This window comes from Rattus norvegicus, chromosome 15 (assembly GCF_021556685.1).
Source record: "Rattus norvegicus strain SHRSP/BbbUtx chromosome 15, alternate assembly SHRSP_T2T, whole genome shotgun sequence".
Taxonomy (NCBI): domain Eukaryota; kingdom Metazoa; phylum Chordata; class Mammalia; order Rodentia; family Muridae; genus Rattus; species Rattus norvegicus.
In genome coordinates this window covers 44,140,374-44,162,500 of record NC_141548.1, presented here as the reverse complement: position 1 = coordinate 44,162,500, position 22,127 = coordinate 44,140,374, and the positions used below count along the sequence as shown (strand labels likewise).

Genomic DNA, 22,127 nt, shown 5'->3' with positions numbered 1-22,127 from the left:
GATCAGGGAGCCTGGGTGTGGCAGTCCTGCAAGCTCTCATCCTCTGCCTTGGAGCCAGTTGCGGAGCCAGTTAGAATTAGGCTAACCTCAGGGTGGGGCGGGGCGAGCAAGGGGGGATGATCTCACTGTATCCTTAGGGCCAAGAGAGAAAAAGCAAGACTGCACAGAACTAAGGGAGAAAGACAAGACAGTGCCGAAAAGCAAAAACAACAACAAAAGAACAGATGAAAATGTCACAAATAGAGTTTCCTCGGCTGGAATAGGGTCTTTAGTAAGAGCAGCCCCAGAGGAAGCTGAGCTCCAGCAAACCTTCCTCTCCCAAAACCAAACATTTCTTTTTAAATGCAGAAATAACTCAGCATGAACCTCCGACATGTTCCACTCATCTGGGACAAAAATGATGCCCTGAGCCCACCCAAGCCCCTCTTCAAGCGCCATCATTGTGCCTCGCCCTGTTTCCCCCCAGGATTTGACAAAGTTTAATCCACTCAGTGAAACCAAAGGCAACACAATAGACACCAGACCCTCCGTTTTTCTCTCCTCTGTGTTTTGTTTCTTTCTTTTGTTTAAAACCCCGGCCCCCACCCCGCCCCCGACTGTCCATATCTCAGTTCTGCTTACCTGCAGTCCGGTTTCCAAAGCGAGCTGTTCTCTTCTCACTCCTTCAATTAGTGGTACCCTGAGCTTCTCTCAACATCAGCACCACTGCTGGGCTCTCACCATGACATCACCTCCAAGCTCCCTGATTGGCTAACAGTGGGTTGCTTGGCAATTGGACAGTCTTCTCTGGTGGAGCAGGGATTGCCTGAGTGAGTAACTCTTAGAAGGCTGGGGAGTGGAAGATGATGTCAGACAAAGAACCTGCTCCCCCCAACCCCCGCCCCACACACACCGGCTGCCGGTGGGGCTGAGGAAGCAGAGGGGGGTGAGGATGGCCAGGAGGCAAGAGAGGGTGTGGTGTGAAGAGATGGAGGTTAAGGCACAGCTGGCAGCTTTCTAGCTAGGAGAAGGATGAATGACTTGAGGAATCTTTTAGCTCTTCAAATCTGGGGGAGGGAGAATATGGAACCTAGAGGAGCAATAAACCCTAAATGCAGCCCCCTGAAGACTTGGTGGCTGTTCCCAGTTCCATCAGAAAAGCTGATACATGTGAAGGATGCTTTAGAAGGAAGAGGAAAACTGAAGAACCTCCAGGAGCTGGTGAGGGCTCTAGTCTCACAGGTGTCCCAGGAATGCAGGGTTTCCCCCCCCCAAAAAAAGCATGTTCCTCCCTCTCTTTTATAGCACTAATATTTCTTCACAGCGACTCAGCTGGCCTGGGCCAATCAGAGGGAGCCACAGGTAGGAAATTAAGCTGGAGATCATTACACCAGGTACATTCCTAAATGGGGTGGACTCCCAGAGGACAGCGATGGATCACTGGTGGCAGCTTTCCTCAGGGACTGAGGGGACCCTCTGTATAAATGCATCAGCCAATCACACACTGCCTGTCAGCCACAGGGGGAAGGACAAGCGGCCCTGTGAAGCAAAACTCTCTCCAAGTGCCTCTTGGAAGCTCCCTCCCATGACTCCTCTGTCCTCACCGCCAGCCTTCCTTCACTCCCTTTTCTCAGAAGGCTGTGATATTTTGTTGCAAAATACGGGAAATGTGAAGTTTGCTCTTTTAACTACTCATAAGGATTTGTTCCTGTTTGGTGGTCATGCAGCCACCACGCTGTGTAAAGCCTGTCACCACCCACCTTCAGAACTCTTTCATCCCTCCTAACTTCCATCCATGATCTCAAACCGTAAATCCACCTTCCCCGACCTCTGTCTCCTGCACAGCTCAATAAAGATGCCTGCCCTGTGTGCTTCAGTGTAAGTGATCATACGGTGTCTCTCCTCCTGGGTCAGACTTCCTTCTTTCACATGTTTTACTATCCTTAAGGAAGGTTTGCTCAGTATTGGTTGGTGTCAAGCATCCTCATCCCCTACTGCCCCGCAGACTGAGAACACACAAATCGCTTTGAATTGAGCCCAGATTTTGAGACGAGGACTTATTTTTTCTTTTTGGTTGTTGTTTGAGACATGGTCATGCTATGTTGGCCTAAAAAAGCACTATGTGGACCAGGCTGGCCTTGAACTCATAGAGATCCACCTGCCTCTTTCCTCTCTGGTGAGTGCTGGGGTGACAGGCATGCACCACCACAGCCAGGTTTGAGGGTAGTTTTCTTTAACAGCAATAGCATTCATGAATATCTGAAATGGTAGTTGCCACACGCAGCTCACATGTCGACTGTCTTGGAGACTAAGCAGAGACTCTGACCCTTCATCTACCTTCCACAGACACAATGCATGGGTTGGTTTCTCTCTGCCCATCACTCTGTGTTATTCTGCAAGTGTCTCTTTTGGACAGACATTTCCATACCCCCAACTTCACATCAAGAGAAGAAGCTAACCTTATGCTGCTTGGGAGGGGACTTGGGTTTCAGAACACATCTGGCTGTTCTTTCAGGCATCGCCCTCAAGAGTACAGCCAGGGAAGAATGTTATTTGGACTGGAATTCAATGAGTATTGCCACATGCCACCAGCCGAGGACCCAGATCAGACTCAGAGGCATCCCTTAGCAGAACAGACTGGGGTCCAAATTTAAGCAAACCACAAAGTGTGGCCGCATGACTGTCAAGAGAGCCCTCTCCCCTCCCCTAGTCTGCCCTTCCCAGCCTGAGGCGTCTGGAACTCCACACACCACACAGATTAGCTAGCTCTGGAAATGGAGGGAGGGGGAATGAAAGAGTGGGTTGCCATGACGATGGTAGCCAATCAGCTATCTGCTGCTACCAAGAGAGGGAAGGGTAGTCTGAGTCGCCCTGCCTGTGAAGAAGGGTGGAGTAGGGGCAACGGTGAGATGAAAAGAGACAGACAATCACTACCCAAGGCAAAGAACAGGAGTGAGAAAGGGAAGTGAGAAGAGAGTTATTCCTCCTCTAGAATCATCTAGCTATTGTGTGAATGAGAGGCTGTGATCAACACACACACACACACACACACACACACACACATACGCACACACACACACACAAACATGCATGCACACTACACACACAGAGCAGTCAATCTGCAAGAAGATTGATTACTCCCACCATTAATAACAAAGACACTTCAAACAGTGCACCTGTTAGGGGACAAGGCCTCCATCTGAATTTTGAGGCACACAAATGAGCAAATGGAAAAGGAAAGAAAGGTAAGCCTGGCAGAGCCACTTCCCGGAGTCTTACTCAATGGCTGAGTCCCGCGGTTTCCTTGAGGTGATATAAAATGGTAAAGCAATGGAATGGAGCAAGTCTTATAGGAAAATATACCAAGCATTGCTCCAAAGAAAGCCAAGGCCACAAAAGAGACCAGTGAGGTCAGAGCTGGGAGGTTAGCAGGGTGAGGCTAAGGCTAGACACAGATGCAGAAAGCTGGGTAGAGACTGCTCCTCACTCCTCCCCGCATAGCCGAGAAAGGCAGGTTGCATGTTACATGAGGCTGTTGCTGTACCTGCCAAGCCAGCTTCCAAGTGAGCCAAGGAGATAGTGACCAATGTTCAAATGTGGCAGCTAGAGCCCAGTCAGAACATACCATGGCCTCTGTGGTGCCACCTGTCATAGTTCTGTGCTATACATAGACTGTGCTATAACAAGTCCTCAGCCCTCAGATCTCCACCTGCTGCCTGGCTGCACCGTGCAGACTCAAGCCATTTATTTCTAGCCAGGAATCCTGGGGCAGATGCCTCTTGGTGAGCTGATTCACCACTCTTGGTGTAGAACAGCGCCCGGTCACCTCTGGCTGCATCTGGGGTAGTTCTGCTGAAAGACAGTCAACCTCTGGAGCTTCATAGGAACTTGAACCCCTTTCAACCCTCAGAAAATAGGATCTTAGCCTGTCACGAGGATTCAATAAATCAGATAACCTGGTATCCACCTGGCTTGAACCAACACAATATCTAAAACTCTAATATTTAAGTTGGTGGTGCTTTTCTTCCTTTGCTTACGAGGAGGCTGAAGGTCTCTGGGTTTCTTTATGCAGATATTGTGGAACTGAATGTTGTCAGTGAGTTTCTCAGTGTGACTAACATGTACATATGATGTCATTGTTAAATGTGGACGCTTGTCTCACTGGAAGAGTATCTGTTCTGACTCATGAGCCCTTCTGACACTTTAAATTCTCTTTCAGCCAGCAGACACACAAACACAGCACACTTGCCTTCAAGCCTTGCTGGAGGACGGGAGCCATCCATTTGTGCTGCCTGTTGGGTCTGTAAACCAAGTCATGAGAGCAGTTTGTGTTTCTAACAAAAGCAGATTGGGTTTATGAAAACTGCTCTTTTCAAGGAACCAAAGACCTGTGTGTGACTGAGAACAGTGCCTGGCACAGAATGGCCTCAGTAAGTGTCAGCTCTTGAGATTGTCCTCACACACAGAGCACGTAATTAAGGAGGCTGGAAGAGGGTGTTGGATCCCTTGGAGCTGGAGTCATAGATGGGTGTGAGCTCCCAGTGTGGGTGCTAGGAATCAAACTATCGCACTCTGTAACAGCAGAGCAATCTCTTCAGCCCTTCATTGGAAACATATTAAAACAGCTAAGGTGGATGAGCATCATGGGACAGACACGACTTCAATCCCAGCATGCAAGAGGCCGAGACAGGAAGATGTTGAGTGTGCGGCTGACCTGGGCTAAGCAGAGAGACTCTGTCTCAAAACAAACAAACAAACAAAAATTATTAATTAATTAATTAATTAATGAGTAATAAATAAAGGCTTAAAAATACCAAATGCAGGTAAGAACTCAGAGTCTTCACACTGCTGGTGGAAATGTTCAATGATACAGCTGCTTCATAAGTAGTTTGGCTGTTTGTTAAATGACCACCCATTAGCCAGAGGCTCAAGCAATTGCACTCTTGAACATTATTCCCAGAGAATGAAAAGTCATATTCTTGCAAAAATCTATGTATCTATGCTTGTATGTTTTCTTTGTAGTATCCCTAAAGTGGAAATAAGATGTCTTTCAATAGGTGAATGACTAAGCAAACTGTGGTATAGCCATCCCATGGAATACTATTCAGCAATGAAAATGAAGAGACTATCGGTACCACTTGATTGGACATTTAGGGAATGATTCCGAGTGAGAGAAAAAAACAACCTCAAACAGTCACAAACCGGATGATTCTATTTACAAGACAGCCACGAAATGATAGGATTGTGGGAAGGGAAAAGAGCGGCAGGTAGCAGGGATTGGGAATGATGGTGGTGGGAAAATAAATCTCCATGGAGTCCCGCAACTCTGCATCTTGACTGTGGTGACTGTGTGAAAGCCGACACCAATGATAAAGAGCAAGGGCTGCTCCTGCTCCTTACGCAGTGTCAGTTCCCTGGTTTTGACCCTGTGCTGCGGAAACATAAGTTGTAGGTATTAGAACTCAGTGGGTCTTTCTGTAATTTCTCTGTATTTAGCTCTGCATTTCAGAACTAAACATTATTACTAAAGGTAGAAAAATAGAGAAGAGAAAGGAAAAGAAATGAGTGTAGACTTTCATACCCAGCAGAGGGTTCCACTCCAGAATTGGTCAGGGACTAGGCTTGGTGGGTTGGACATGCATGAGGCCCGGGACACCATTCTGAGCACTGCAAACATCAGTCATGTTGGTGGCATAGAGCTATAATCCCAGCCAGCACTCAGGAGGTGGGGGCGGGAGAATCAGAAGTTCAAGGTCATCCTTAGCTACATAGACTGTTTGAGGCCAGTCTGGGTTATATAAGAGCCCATCTCAAGGAAGAAAAGAAGGAAGGGAGGGAGGGAGGGAGAGAGGGGAGACGAAGGGAGGAGGGAAGGATGGATGGAGGGAGAGAAGAAAATGAATCATATCCCCTTCTTCTCTCTGTCCCTCTGGCCCCCCAGGTTGCTGCCACTTTTTCTTCTCTTTGCAGGTCATTGTCTCTGCTGCTTAATGTTCTAGGCTGCTGTGGCACTGATATTCCCAGTGTTAGACCACAGAGAGAAGTCTCCTAGCTATCTCTCAGATCCAGTTTAAACTGAGGAAAAACAAAGCAAGCAGCCCTGCCCAGCCCAAGAGTCTACACCTCACCCATGGCGGTATAGCCACCTGTACAACATACCTGCATAATCCCTTCACCAGCTCCCATTGCGGAAGACTGCTAGCAGATTTTCTGTTGCCGTGATAAAACACCACAGCCGAAGCAGCTTCCAGACGATTGAGTCTCCAGAATGTTAAGTGTGCACCTTGATGGGAGCACTGGTAGCAGGAAGCTGGGAGCACACATCTTGAACCACAGGTACAAAGCAGAGAGCAAACTTGAAATTCTCCAAGTCTGCCCCCAGTGGTATGTTTCTCCAAACGAGGCAACTCCTAAACCTCCCCAGACAGTGCCACTAACTGGGGACTAAGTCTTCAAACATCCAAAGTTGTGAAGGCAGGACACTTCTCATTCATGCCACCGTGAGAGGTGAGGCCCTGATCCCAGACAAGAACACTTCTCCTCCAGCCCAGCCTCCAGCCTGCCCCAGTCTCTGGGGAAATGATAATGACCCACCACCTGTGGCTCATCTGCTGCAGAAGGGGCTGGACATAGCTGTAGGAATGGCACACAGGAACCTCAAACCAGCATCACAGTGTGGTCCTACAGGAAGTGCAAACTACATCAGGCTCAACACCTAACAGTGCATGGTGATGAACCCCTCTGTACCTGGAGCTGTCTCCTTGGTTAGCCAGTAGCATCACTCAGGGTAATACAAGGGTATGTCCTTGTCCAGCGTCCTCTGAGTCATCCTGGGAGGACTTTGGTGTGTGTGTGGAGCAGGGTGGCTGTGTTCACAGAAGTCTTCTGAGGGGAGCTGGAAGCCTCCAGGCTTGGACCTGTGGGCATCAGCCTACCTCTTATGTATTGATATGAGTTTAAAAAAGAATTCCTATTCTCCAGGCTAACGTTTTTCTCGAAGCACAATGCCTAGATGAATTTTAATTGACAGTCCATCAATCTAACTTAGGGAGGCCACCTTAGCTGAAAGGTATCTCTCCACAGCTGCCTAACCTGTGCTTGCAGGTCTCTGTTTTTTGACAGGAGCCGAAGAGCTGGGTCTCTGTCTTCATAATGCATTTTGCCCTAGGGCACCAGTGAAGAATTTCTGTGTCAATCTCGTTAGTGATGTGGAGTATCCCAAGCTGAGTCTCAAAGTGAGCTTCTGGGCTGGGTGTCGGGAGGTATCCCACCCTCACCCGGCACCCACAGATGAACTGGAGAGGCACTGTGAAGGCAGAGGGTTCCCCTGCTCCCCTGGCCCTGCCCCTATGTCCTTGTTCCAATTGCCAGAACCTCACTGTTTCATAAGTGGTGTGCCAAATTTAGTTCTCAATGTAGGTTGCTGCTGGGTGTCACTGCTTCAGCTCAGCCGGTCCTGTGATTAACTTCCAGAACAGACTCTGAGTGGTACCCCATCCTATACCTCCAGCAGGAGGGGCATCAGGAGCAGGCTTGCATAACCGACCTGATTTTCCTAGCCACTTTCAGCTTCAGACTGGGTATCTCTCTTGTGCACCTTGATGAAGCCCCAGGAAGATCCAACAAAGCCTGGCTTCTCTGTCTCAGTAGCAAAGCAGGCTGCGTTCTTAACCCAGCAAACACCACTGCACCAGCTATCTCCAGCTGCTGTCCCCGGCATGATGGAATCCTGTTGTCCCCACGCCCCTGACATCGGTCAGCTGTGAGATTCTATGCAGTTTGATTTCCTGATGGCCGGCTGCATCTTATTCAGAGTTCAGATTGCTCAAGGTGAACCAGAAGCTACTCCAAACCACTGGAAACTAAGGCAAGAAATTCATTAAGTTTAGAGAAGTGTCACCCATCAGAACCTGGAAATTTACCCCACCCCTTCCTCTTCAGTTTCTTGCTTGTGTAACCTCCCCCCACTTTGCATTCACCCCTATTCTATAGCTGCATTTAAAAGGCCACATCCTTCTATCTTTATGGCAAGCAGCCACTCTGCACTGGCTCCAGCTCAGCCTTTCAGTACACCCATCCCATGTTTCTTGGTGACAGAACCACAGCCCTCTCTATCCAAATTTCAAGTTTTCCAGGCAAGAGAACCTGTCCAGGTCACTTTAGGACAAGTGTATGTTTTGGCCACAGAATGTATAACTCCGCAGGGAAGTGCTGGGGACAGGAGTGATGAGGAGCTACTGAATTCCGGTGTACGTATTCCATCAAGGTTAGCAACTTATGATAAAACAGTACGGTGCTCATTAACAAAATGTCATTGAACAGAAGGCCATTGCTGGTGGCACAGCACTTAAATTTAGCTGGGCCAAACAAAGCAAGACAGGTGGAACAAGAACAGTGTCTTTTAGTGAGTCTACTGCCTAAAGGGAGAGCTGCTTTTGGCCTAGGGCAGAGTTCCCAGGGGATAACACTCTGAAAAATGCCACAGTTGGCACATACATATGGATGAGTTGGGAGGGTGCCATGAACCCACTCTCCTCAGCCATCCATTTCTATGTGCTGTATGCTTCCCTTTGAAGGGAACGTTCTAGAACTCATGAGCTGGAGTCATTTCTGATGCATTCCTTCCCTGACTTGATCAGAATCTCAGAGAGACTTGAACTCCTCCCTGATAGGCACATACAGTCCAGGGCCATGAACTGTGTGCATCCCAAGCCAGCTAGGAATGTGACCCAGTATGTTCATATATGACAACATTACATTGCAATGTCAAAAGGTTGAAAGCCCCTGCTAGACTAAAAGTTTACAGACAAAAGGAAAATACAGGAGATACATACAACCCTTCGTAGTGGTTGCTGAAGAATCACTTCAACCTCCTTCATCTTCCTCTGCAGATTAGGGTCTGTCCCACTCTGTTCAAAGGGCGAAAAACCAATTTAGAGCAACGATACCAACCCCAAGCACGATCATCTTAAAAACGCTTGTACTTATGAAAACCCAAAGGACATTAGAAACATCCACATGCAGAAAGTCAGTGGCATTTCCATGTGCTATCACAATAAATAAGGAATTAACAGAGAGCCAGATGCATCAGAGGGGAGACACATAGTCTATGAGCCAATGGGATCAGCAAGGTCAAGGTCACGCATCAGCGTGCTCAGACTGATTTTAATTAGCAAACAGAATTGCAGAGTATGATCCCATTCCTGTGTGTGTCTAGGACAGACGTTCTTGACCTGTGGTCATGACTCCTTTGACAGCATCAGAGAACACAGATATTTATAATTCGTAACAGTAGCAAATTACAGTTATGAAGCAACAGGAAAAATATTTTTATGGTTGATGGTCACCACAACATGAGGAACAATATTAAAGGGTGTCAAGAGTTAGGGAGGGTGAGAACCACTGGTCTAGGAGATTTAATTCCATCAGTAGTAGTGAGAAGGCCATCAGGGTTCACCAGATGTGGGCAAGGGTTCAATGGTGGCCTGAGAGGAGCAGGAGGGACAGACAGAAAGAGAAAGGGTGACATTATGGGGGGTATATTAGGGGTGATAAAAAGTGGGGCAAATATTGATTGTAATAGGGAGTATGTGTGTTGACATAGTTGTCAAAACTTTCCAAATTCATGAATAGATTTCATTATTGATAAGCTCTACGAGTTTGAAATAACCGAATGCTATGTGGTTGTACACCATACCTATATTTATGTCTCTGTTATTGTGTACATCTATGTCTATGATTAAAAGACTAGTGTTGCCACAAAGCAATAACAGTGGCTGGCAGGTACTATCATATTGTCCTGAGATGAGATGCATACTCTTCTTTCCCTACCCAAGGGGAACAGTGGAGCCTGGGTCAAAAGGAAATACACCATATGACTCTGGGGGTTTCAAGGCAAGGGTGAGGTTCTGTGGGTCAATGGGAAGAAAGTGTAGAGAAGAGAATGATGGGTGAGGTGATTACAGAGAGGGATATCTGTGGTATCTAAGAGGAGAGTTAATCTTTAGGGTTCACACCAACAAATGAATATGGTACCTGAAGCGACGGATTTGCTAATTAATTGGATTGCGGTTGTCGCTTGATGATGCTATAGGCTTTCAGTCATCACACTGAGTGCTTTAAGTTTACACGGGTCTACTAGCTAATTATACCTCAACCAAGGGAAGGCCGAAAAGAGACCACTGACTGTCTTCTGGGTGGAGGAAGGTGTACGGATTCACCAAATGGCCGGAGAAAGGAAATTGTCCCAGCCTAGAGAAACTATGAAAAACTTAGTATTGACAGGATGATGTGTTGGTAAGAAGATGGCCTTATCCCTAGAGGATAAGATGGCCTTATCTCTACTTCACCTCATGGTCTTGGCTGTATTTAAATAACAGGTGATCTCAGCATCCACAGTTCAATAATCAGTATGTCCACCCAAGAGTCTATCTGGATTTGAAGGTCCACTTTCACTGTCTCCAGCCCAGATGCATTTGGTCATCTAAAGCTGACTTGGAGGTCTTCATCCTTCCTCACTCTCTCCTCCATTTCCTGGATCTCTCTTTTTCAGTTACATCACTGTGGGAGCTGAGGGGTGAGTATATTCAGTTTGATGACTAGAGTCCTCGGGCAGCACGGCACATGCTGGAGGTATATGCCAGCTCCTTCATGGCACTTTCTCTCTTCTTGGAACTCCTATCTTTTGAGCAGAATGGAAGACCACTCCAGGTTGTATTTCACAGGTCATGTTTGATCCTTCCTTAGAGGATACTCTCTCTTCTGAAAAAAAAAAGTTGACATTCAAATACTACACTTTTCGAGCCAGTCCACAGTGACTTTTCAGTTCCCAGAGTCAAATGGAAGCTACTCTGGGTGGCTCCTCATTGTGTCAGAGAGACATAGCACTGGTCACCATGCTTATTCATTCTCAGGGTAGCAAGATAGGGGTTTAAGGCCTTGGGAGGGAAGCTGGGATTAGATCACACCTCAGAGAAACCTTCCTTCTGGTCTCATCACTTTTGATCTCCAACTTCTCATAGAAGGGAGAGGGTCAGCTGAGAAATGCAAGAAAGGAATCTCAGCCCCTGCTACTGTCTGTCTGAAATGCCCCCACAGGCATGCCTGCTGGTGGTGAGATTTTAAGAGGTCATAGAACCTTCAAATAGTGGTGCCTAGCTGTGATGGCTGTTCTTGGCTGTTAACTTGACTACATCTGGAATGAGCTCCAATCCAGAAATGGAGGGCACGCCTGTGAGAGGTTTTCTGCTTGGTTTGAGGTGGGTGAATCCACTTCTAGTACAGACCTTTGAAGTGGGAAGACATACTTCTTATCAGATCTCAAGGTGGAAGACAAATCTTTAATCTGGGCCACCCCTTAAGGACATGGAAGAAGGGAGGTTTTGATCTTTGTCTGCTTGCCGTTGCCTTACTAGCAAGTATATCCCTTCACTGGCATTAGAGCCTACTTCTCTAGGATTCCAGCACACACTGAAGACAAGCCTTGCAAACTGAGAAACTACTGGATTCTTAGACTTCCATTCATAGCCAGCCATTGTTGCTGGACTGAACTCCTATAAATCCCATACAGGAGATATATAGCTGCCGCAGACCATCCAGGGGAGTGTGTCAGCAGAGGGACCAAGACTTGGATTTCAGGTAGAGAACGGATTCGGCGTGACAGACAGACACAAATTCGACGTGTGTGTTACTGCAAAAAGTTTTACTTCTTAGCATAGATTTAAGCAGTTAGAACAGGTACATCATAATTGGCAGTCATCCAGCTCTTATTTATCACCCCACCAAATGTCCCTTGCAAGGAGGAAAGCAGTATGTACAGTCTAGGAAACAATTTTCAGCCTCAAACAATAGTTTAGAAAACTGCAGTTATATTGCCGGACTTGTGGGCACCAGGTATGCATTCATCATTTACCTTTGTTTTAATAAAGTTTAAACTCTATATTTATGGCCCCTCAGAATAGTAAGGAAACTTTTGCAACCATAGTTAACTCTTGATAAGTTTATTCAACTTGTTGGAACTTGTCTATAAGTTATTATTTTGAATCATGCTAAACAAAACTTTCCCAAAAGGGGGGAAAGACTTTTCTGGAACAATCACGTTGTTAGTAACTGCAATTAATTTCTCTCCTATTTACTGGGAGCTAATGGATAAAGCAGTTGAACTCATCGCAGCCATTGAGTTTATCAGGATCATGATGGTGTGAGATGTTTCTGTCTCTGAACTTTCAGTTCCTGAGACATTTAAAGATACATGACCATCTTCCCACACCGCTATATTCTTAAAATCAGATATTGTTGACAGGCTTAAAGTTGCTAAGATCACCAAGGCTAGAACACAGAAGGCACCTCCACCACAAGCATAGACCCCAGTCACCATCTATTTGTAGGGAGACTGCCAGGGACCTCCAGGAGGCCAAGCCATTCCAGGCACAGGCCTCTGTTCTGGATAAAAACGAAGCACAAGAGCTTCCTGTCACACAGACTCCACTGGAATGGGTGTGGCATATAGCCATCACAGCTAGGCACCACTATTTGAAGGTTCACATATATATATATAAATGAATATGAGAGAGCAATTCATTCTATACATTCTGTTTCTCTAGGGAACCCTGACTAATACACTAGCTGATAGAAGTACACCAATTGTGAAGGGCCTGTGATGGTGACATCCAATATCCATATCTGGTTCCTTTCATACTGTCTGCTTCCTAGCCCATGATGATGTGAGAGGCCTCCACTACAAATCTCCATTTCCCCAGACACTGCCACAAGTACCCCCATGAATACTGGCATGCCCCCTCCACGGTGGACCGAATACTCTAAAACAATGAGCCAAAATGTATCTTTCCTCCATCTAATTGTTTCCTGTAGAATGATGTCACAGGTGAGGCAAGTACAGGATAGAAGGAGGCCTGTCATTGGAGGAAAAGGAAGGATGGGTGGGAGAGAAGTTTGAAGGAAGAGGAGGAGACTAGGGGAGAGGGGAGGAGACAGGGCGGAGGAGAGGAGCTGAGAAGCCGTGGCAGGACAAGATGGCAGGTGATGTTAAGATTCTGCTCTGTGTATTTACAGGTTGTTATTAATGTTCTCAAGGGATAGATAGTACTGGGCTTTGTATGTTTAAGTGGGCAATTATATTTTACCAATTGGATCTAAGATTATTGTGTTGTGTGTTCTTTTATGTGAGGGTTTGAGTATAAGAAAGTGTGCGGCTGAGCTGTGTTTCCGCCAAGATATCTAGCAGATATCTTGGACATCGAAGTGTAGACCCAGCAGGGTAAAAGACCAACATTACCGTTTTATTTTATATATTTTTACAACAACAGTTTCCATCATGTATTTTGGGTATAGTACTGCAAAAGTAACTGATAGAACAGCCTTTAAGTCCCAGGCTTTGGGAAGGCATCTGAAGTTTGTCAATCATAAGGTTTGGTCTCATTGCCTTTGTCAAGCCTGCGGCAAGACCGACAACAGCAGAATCCTCATCCCTCCATGAGTCCAGTGTTCTCCACATTGATCTTGCTGTAGATTCTCATCCTTCATTTTCACAGCAAGCCCATGTGGTAGGAGAGTAACTATTGTTCTTCTACAGAGAAGGAAACAAAGTCTCAAGGATATTAACTAACTGGCCTGGGTCACCTTGCTCCATTGTAGGGATGGGCTGTGGATCAAAGCTTTCTGGATCCAGGTCTTTATTGCACTGGACTCAGGAGTACACAGTTTACATAGCCCATCATCTATGCCAGCCTTTAAAGTCACATAGATGAGATAGGCATGTGTGAACTCATCTTCCTTCTTCCCTGTCCACCCTCCCTCCTGTCTTCCCTAACTCCCTTAACTACTGTCAGGTCAAGAGCAGAAGGTTGACACTAAGCTTTCACAATGTGTTTTACCTATTCTGACTGAGGATGCGTGAGGATGTGACGTCTTCAGAAGCAAGAGGCCACCATGCCTCTAATAGAAACTTGATATTCCCTGCATGTGCCTCAGTGCCTGGCAAAGGCTTACAAACTAAAGAATGTAAAAAAAAATAGATGCTTGAATCTGTGGATAGGGAACCAGGGATGCAGAAGACATTTGAACCTCACTGTTCTTGGTTTGCTTCATTGCTTGCATTTTTAGATGGCACCTAGGTAGAGAAGCTTGGGTCTGGTGGAGAAGCTTGAAGCAGAAGGACCTGATACCATTATGATGCTTCACCAATCCTCCCAGGGCTGATATGAAAAGTGGAGCACATCAATAACTTACTCTCTACTTGACCTGGCCTGCAGGTATAAGTCAACCTAGAACACAAATGGCAGAATGGGGATTGAAAAGACACAGACAAGGAATGGAGTCAAGCCAGATCCTGGTCAAGACTCAAAGTTTATCTCTGCTGCTCCAGCTTATAGACACTTGAGCAAACAAAGCTCTCCTTGAGAAAGTTCCTCTAAAGACTAAACATAGATAAGAGTTCCTCTTGGCTGCACACACTGCTCTCTGACCTTGGCTATGTACACTGCTCTTGTGACGGTACTCTCCCCCTGCCCTTCCCCAGCCTGTGGGCATGCTCTTTATATGAGGAGAGAGAGAGAGACAGGGAGCATTGTCCCTGGGACAGGAAGATGCAGGTGACATTGGGTATGACTTCATCCTGGATGGCTAAGGCACTGGGGACTCTAAAGATGCTCTCATCCTCCAAGGGACACTGTGGGCAGGGACTCCAGGGAACAGAGCCAGTTTCAGGTCATCTGGTAATGAGCATCATGTCTGTGGAGTAAGCTGTTATTACAGCCTGTCCTCACACAGAGAATGACTTCACTAAGGTCGGGCCTGGGGAAAGAGAAGAGGGAAATACATCCTCTAACACATGCTGGCTCTCCTTTAAAACTTTAATCCCCAGCAACTACAGGAAAAAATTCAAATCCCAGGGCCATCCATAGGACTATTCTTCCCTCTACCCCGTAGCTACTGCCACATAGCAGACATACTGTGTGAGCTGGGCTCTCCAGAGAAACAACCTGTTACAGACAAGGACATGGTTATAGATATGGATGTGGACATGGATAAAATTAAAATTCACCATAAAAATTAGATCACGGCAGGCCATGCCAGCCATAAAAGAGATCAGTGCCTAACTTGGTTGTCATCTGAGAGGCTTCAGTCAGGAACTGATAGGAGTAGATGCAGAGACCTGCAGCCAAACACGAGGCCGGGATCACGGAATCCTGAGGGAGATGGGGAGGAAAGATTATAGGAGACAAAAAGGCCAAGGACACCAAGAGAGCACAGCACTCAGAATCAATTAACCAGGGCTCATAGAGGTTCAGAGACTGAAGCAGCAGCTACTAGAGCCTGCGTGGGTCCTCACTAGGCCACCTGCATATTAGTTATGGTTGTTTAGCTTAGAGTTCTGTGGGACTCCTAACTGTGGGAGCGGGAGTGTGTGACTCTTTTGCCTGCTCTTGGGACCCTTTTCCTTCTACTGGGCTGCCTCGTCCAGCTTTGATATGAGGGTTTGCGTGTAGTCTCACTGAATCTTCAGTTATGCCTGCTCTTTTCTGCAGGTAAAGATAAAAGGAGTGGATCTGGGGGAGACAGAAAGAGTGGGGGAGGGGCTGGGAGAAGTGGAGGGGGCTGGAAAATGATGATCAGGATATACCCTATGAAAGAATAAATTTTGAAAAATATATCACAAGGTTCTGACAACGGAGGAGTCCCATGATCTGCAGTCTGCAAGCTAGTGGATTAGTCTGCAGGACAGCCTGAGAACCAGGAAAGGGGGAAGGGTAGCCCCACTAGGATTCAGTATGCAGACTTTGGGGAGTTGTTGCTGTAAATCCTAGGTCTGAGGGGGAAAAGCTCCGATGTCCATGGACGGAAGATGGAGAGAGAGGGGTCCACCCTTCCCCACCTTTCTGTCTGCCTTGGGCTCTCAATAATGCTGACAAAAACAAGACTTCTTCACTTAGCCTCCACTGGCTGGTCTGCCCACCCTGTATACTGAACCCTGGAGAAACGCTGCTCTCCAAAGATGCCGCAGTTTCCTGCCCACAGTCAAGCTCACCACCCTTCCTGTGCCCAGGTCAACGTCCTCTGCCTCTCAAGCTAGCTCCAGCGTCTCATGCATTTCCCAACGCACACTGTCATCTCCTCTGGGATGCCTTCTCTAACAAAGTAAACAGTCTTCTCGCCTGTTTCCCAAAGCACATGAGGGTGACACTGATAAACAAAACATAAAGGTGGCAGCTTTTGGAATGGAGCCCACAGGTTAGTCAGGATCCCTAAATCATAGGACTCTCCGTGACAAAGCACTGATGGTCATGGACAAGTATAGAACAGACTCAGAATAAGGGGGGAAGATCACTATGGTACCCACTTTAAACAACCATTCAGCTCTGCACGTTTTCATAAAAATACAAATTATTCTTAATTATCTTGAGACCAAGACCCTGGGAGGCGAGGGTAAGAAGCCTCGGAGTCGTTGACACAGACTTCGGGAGTCAGGCAGGTAGCAGAAGCAGACTCCTTTATTGCAGGAACTGGGCAAGCATTTATACCCTCACCTGGGGCCTCATTGGCCCATGACCACTCGCTCCATGTAGTTGGCACCATCTGGTTGGTCGTTCTGGTTATGGGCTCTGCCACCATTTGTCTCTGGGTGTCAGGCAGGCTTTAGGGGTCAGCAGGTATGGAATCTACTGTTTCACACGCAAGGGCCACTGTGACCCTTCCAGTCAGGGTTTACTGACTCATTCCTCCCACATCTTAGGGTGGTGTAAGGCACTTAGGAGATAAAGGCAGGTCCGTTTCCCTGAGTTCAGGTCCAACCTGAGCAAAAACAGGACTTCTTCACTCAGTCTCCCCTGGCTAGTCTGTCCACCCTGTATACTGAACCTAGCCCTGTCTCAAAACCAGACAAATAAAAGATGGTTAATTTTGTTTTCTGATTTATAAGTAACATGTATTTGTCACTGTGGTTTTGGTGAGATATGGGGTTTACAAAATAGAAAATTAAAGTCATTCACAATTCTGGTTCTCAGTGGCCTGACCAAAGCAGAAGGTAAGGGGTCAACAAAGAGAAAGCTGGCATGAGATGTCACTAGACCCAGCTTAGTCCTGATAGGACAGAGACACACAGAGAAATGACATACTGGTGCAGAAACAGAACTCCTTGCTGTGACTAAGAATCTGGTTCCCTGGGGTTGGGGATTTAGCTCAGTGGTAGAGCGCTTGCCTAGGAAGCGCAGGCCCTGGGTTCGGTCCCCAGCTCTGTAAAAAAAAAAAAAAGAACCAAAAAAAAAAAAAAAGAAGAAGAAGAAGAAGAAGAAGAAGAAGAAGAAGAAGAAGAAGAAGAAGAAGAAGAAGAAGAAGAAGAAGAAGAAGAAGAATCTGGTTCCCTCCTAATCTCCCCACTCCTCACTTTCTGGCTCTGGGGCACATTTGGTGGGAGGCAGGCACACATGTATGTGTGGGTGCATGTGAGTGTACATGTGTTTGGAGGTCAAAGGACAACCTTGCATGGCATTATTTATTTGAGACAGGGTCTGTCTTTTTATCAGTAACTGGCTAAGCAGGCTACACTGGTTGGTGAGGGAATCTCAGGGATCTTAATCTCCCTCGGAAACACTGGGATTATAATATGCCACAAGAGCCAACTTTTTACATGAGTTCTGGGAATCAAACGAGCTTCCTTGTGCATTCGTGGTAGGTACTTTACCGAGCTGTCTCTCTAGTCTTAATAATTGCTTTTTGGATAGTAAAAGTAAATCCTGAAATAAACAACCCGGTTGCTGTGTGTGTGTGTGTGTGTGTGTGTGTGTGTGTGTGTGTGTGTGTGTGTGTGTATGTGTGTGTGTGTGTGAAGGAAAACAAAAATATCGTCTTTGATATTTTATGGATTGCGAAACCTGATGTGCTTATTTTTCAGGGCATCTGTCTTACTTAGGGTTTATATTGATGTGATAAAGCACAATGACCCGAGTGGGGAAGGGCTTATTTTGCTCATGCTACCACATTGCAGTTTGTCTTAAAAGGAAGTCAGGACAGGAACTGAAGACAGAAAAACGAAGATGGGAACTGAGGCAGAGGCTATGAGCAGGTACTGCTGACTGGGCTGGCTGTCGTGGATTGCTCAGTCTGCTTTCTTTCCTTCCTATTTATTCATTTATTTATTTACATCCACCAAACATTCCCCTTTCTGGCGCTGCCTGGCATAGTTCCTTCCCCCCTCCTCCTTACCTCTGAGAGGGCAACCTCCCCCCATCCTCCCACCTTGGAGCATCAAATCTGCAGGATTAGATACAGCTTCTCCCACTGAGATCAGACTTAGCAGCCCTCTGCTACGTATGTATGGGAGACCTTGGACCAGCCTGTAGATTGGTGGCTCAGTCTCTGGGAGCTCCCAGGAGTCCAGGTTAGTTGACGCTATTGATCTTCCTGTAGGGTTGCCATCTCCTTGAGGGCCTTCAATTCTTCCCCTAACTCTTCCATAGGGGTCCCTGACCTCCATCCATGGGTATCTGCATCTGTCTCAGTCAGCTGCTAGGTAAAGCCTCTCAGAGAGCTTCTATGTTATGCTCCTGTCTGCAAGCATAACATAGCATTATTGATAGTGTGAGGGATTGGTGCCTACCCATGGGATGGGTCTCAAAATAGACCGGTCACTGGTCAGCTGTTCCTTCAGTCTCTGCTCCAACTTTGTCCCTGCATTTCTTTTAGACAGGATCAATTTTGGGTTAAAAGTTTTGTAGGTGTCCCCATCCCTCCACTGGTAATCCTGTCTGGCTCCTGGAGGTGGTCTCTTCAGTCCCATATCCCAACTGTTAGGCATTTCTAAGGTCACCTGCATTGATTCCTGGGAGCCTCCCTTATCCTCAGTCCGCTTTCTTACAGCACCTGGGACGCCAGGCCAGGGGTGCCACTTCCCACAGGAGGTGGGCCCTCCCACATCAATCATCGCCAAGAAAATGCACTGCATGCAGGCTTGCCGCACGCCAGTCTGCTGGGAATATCAAGGTTCCCTCTTCCAAAATGACTTACTTTGTGCCAAATTGACATAAAACTTTCCAGCACAATACCTCTGGGAAAAAATCCACAATAAACCAGTGGTAATGATTGTTATTGTTGGAATAGAGGCACGGGACCCAGAGGAACTTCCCAGTTTTCTCCCTTGAACGTTCACTTTGTGCCCAAGTGAGCATTATTAATTTAAAATTTTTCATAAGGAAATCTTAACAAATTCTTAACTAAAACCTTAATTACTTTAACAAAAATTAATTAAAGCTTAAAGTTGTAGGAAGAGACTAATTGGGTTGACTAATAATCATGTAAGATATTTTAGAAGTCGGGGGAGGGACTGTGGGAAGAGAGACTGGGAAGAGAGAGGGTGCGATCCAGATGTAAAGTGAAAAAATGTTTTTAGAGAGGTCACAGACTTAACAGCAAGGATGGCTGCAATCTTGTAAATGGAACATGCTATACATACAGTGTGACACAATGAACAACACAGGAGGGTGAAGACAGCCTAAGAGAAACCAATCCAGTCACTTAGGTGGGAAAAGATTCAAGGAGGGTGGGCAAGTGCTGGGTTCCCAGCTCATGGCAACATGTATTTTCATCTTTGACAAGTTTGTCTTCTAGACATTTATCCTGCTTGTCTTCTAGAAATCTATCCTAAAGGAATACTTGCCCAGGCATCCTACAGTGTAGTATATCTACAACTGCGTTCATTTCAGCCTACTTTAAAACACTCAGCCTGGCATTTAAAAAATAAATCATCACATAAGTGGCTCAATTCTTTGTAGCAACTAACACTGGCCGCACCTGTTTATATGCCGGAAGTGGCGTGTGAACCTATGGAATGCCTGCTTTGCATCAACTACTAGGAATCTAAAGAATAAGTGCAAAAGGGATTTCTCACAGTATATGTGAAGTTAAGAGGCTGCCAGAAGTATGAGAGCAAAATTCTGTTAAGGCACCTCACACTTGAGTTTAAATACAGAAAAGGGCTTAACATATTTCATTGTAGGCTAGGTGTAGAGGTGCTCTCTAGTAATAGCTCTTGGAAAGGTGAGTCGCAAAGATTTTGACTTCTAGGCTACACACAGCAAGGCCTTGTCTCCAAAACAAAACAAAAAACAGACAACCCTCCCCCCCCCCACGACACACACACACACACACACACACAAAGTAGAACAACACGGTTAATAATATCCTGGAATATCCTTTCAACAATCTCCTGAATAAACATACATCCATGCCTTAATATTCGTGCGCGCACAGCCTCTTCTCCCCAACCCCCAAACCCCTACAAAGCATTGGCACTCTACTGCAGGAAGAGTTAATTAACTCCTAATTAATTCTCTAGCCTGGGGAGGGGCACTGACTTCAGATTGGGTGATGATGACATCATGCTAGAAGCTGCAGCCAATAATGGCGTCCCTGCTCACTAAGCCCTGATCCCTGGGTGAGGCCTCTGGGCCACCTGAGTATCTGTAAACGTGGCATGGGCAGCTCTGCCGGGATGGACACCCACAATGCAGATCAAGTCGCTGTCATTGTGTTGGGAGAGCTGATGGTGACCAGCGGCGACCCCGCCCCGCTTTCGTCCACGGGTTCTTGGATGGGGGTGGAGGGGTCTGGACCGGGCTTTTCTTCAGGTGCCTCCGCTTCAGGGGTTGTTTATTTTGTTTGCCCTTCTAACCCCTCCACTCAGGGGCTCTGCAATGAACCGGCTCGGCTCGCTCCTCTAGCTGGTGTCCAGGCTGTCCTCTCACAGCCTTAAAGCCCCGCTGTCTCAAGGCCACCTGCCACCAGTCCCAGGCTCTGGTTTTCAGTTCTGGTTTTCTTTTTCTGGCCCAAGGCGTAATGATTTGTCAACTAAGAACACAATGGCCAAGGGCAGTAGGGGAAAAAGAAAGAAAATTAAAGCCATGCACAGACAACTCTTACAACAGAACCAGGGTGTCCAGGTATGGTGATGCTGCAAACCTCATCGATAGGTATACTAAATGACAGATATTTAATTAAATTAAAAATCACTGTATTGAAAACTCAGTAACAAACCCATTAGAACAATTTTGTCTCTTCCCTTCAACCCAATTAATTTGCAGCACACTCACTATTACTGTACATTTGCTTCAGCCAAATAATTTCTCCTGACTTGAAATATTCTTAGTTTTTATTAAGTGGCCCCAGTATAAGGAATAATTTAACTATTTCTCCTACTCTCGGATATTTCGTTATTTTCGACTTCCTTGTTTCAAATCAGTAGTGAACAAGAATAGATCTTTTGGGGGGACGAACGGATCTTTTGTGCACAGCTAAATGTTTCCTTTGATACAATCATAACAAAGTGATCATTTCCCTAAAATACTTTGTTGACCTTTTCATATTATTTCCAGTTAAGTTAAAATCGTCTTTTCGACTTCAAAACCTCTAGCCTTCTTTAGCATCATGTCTATTGGTTCTGATATGTTTGTTGCTTTACAAGTTTGTTGCTTTACCAGTAAGGTTTTGTAGTTGCTTCAGAATTTAATTAGGCAAGGCATGTCAGGGCTCACCTGTGATCCTAGCTCCTTGGGAGTTTTGCAGAAGGATCTGAAGTTCAGGCCAGCCTAGGAAATGTATGAAGACTCTGACCCAAAATAAAAATGTAAAGACCAGGGAGGATATAGTGTGGGGGATCTAGCCCTCCACGGTGTGCATGAGACCTTGGGTGAATCTGATACTGTTTTGTTGCTGCATGAAACACATGAACAACAGCAGATTGTAGAAGACAGTTCCTTTTGATTTACGGTGGGAGCGGGCACTGGGGCTAAAAGACATGGCAGCAGGCAGGCCTCGTGGCAGAAGCAGGGAGCTTACTGGTCATCTCCGCCAGCACACACATAGCAGAGGGAAGAAGGACCTTGGACAAGGCTGTAAACCCTCAAAGCCTTCCTCCAGCAGGGCGAGAAAGGCACCAACTCCTACAATTTCATAAGCTTCCCAAGGGGCACCACCAACATGGGGGGTCATTCTTAATTCAAGCCACCATGCTCAGTTTAATCCTCAGTAAAACACACATGCATGCACGCACGCACACATTTAAAGAAATCTTTTGTAAAGATCCTGTTATTTTTAGTTGCTATTTTCAAATAATCTTATTTCCATTATTTTTTTTTTTC

The 22,127-nt window shown here is 46.3% G+C and overlaps 1 protein-coding gene across 17 annotated transcripts in view; it reads right to left on the bottom strand.

Annotated features, from left to right (window-relative positions):
- Stmn4 (stathmin 4) overlaps window positions 1-722 on the bottom strand; it is a 17,604-nt gene extending 16,882 nt beyond the window's left edge. For 11 of the 17 annotated variants that reach the window (XM_087586622.1, XM_087586617.1, XM_087586624.1 and 8 more), the window contains exon 1: window positions 622-676. The gene's annotated coding sequence lies outside the window, so the exon portion shown is untranslated. 17 annotated transcript variants of the gene reach the window in all.
- Window positions 723-22,127: the final 21,405 nt, after the last annotated feature.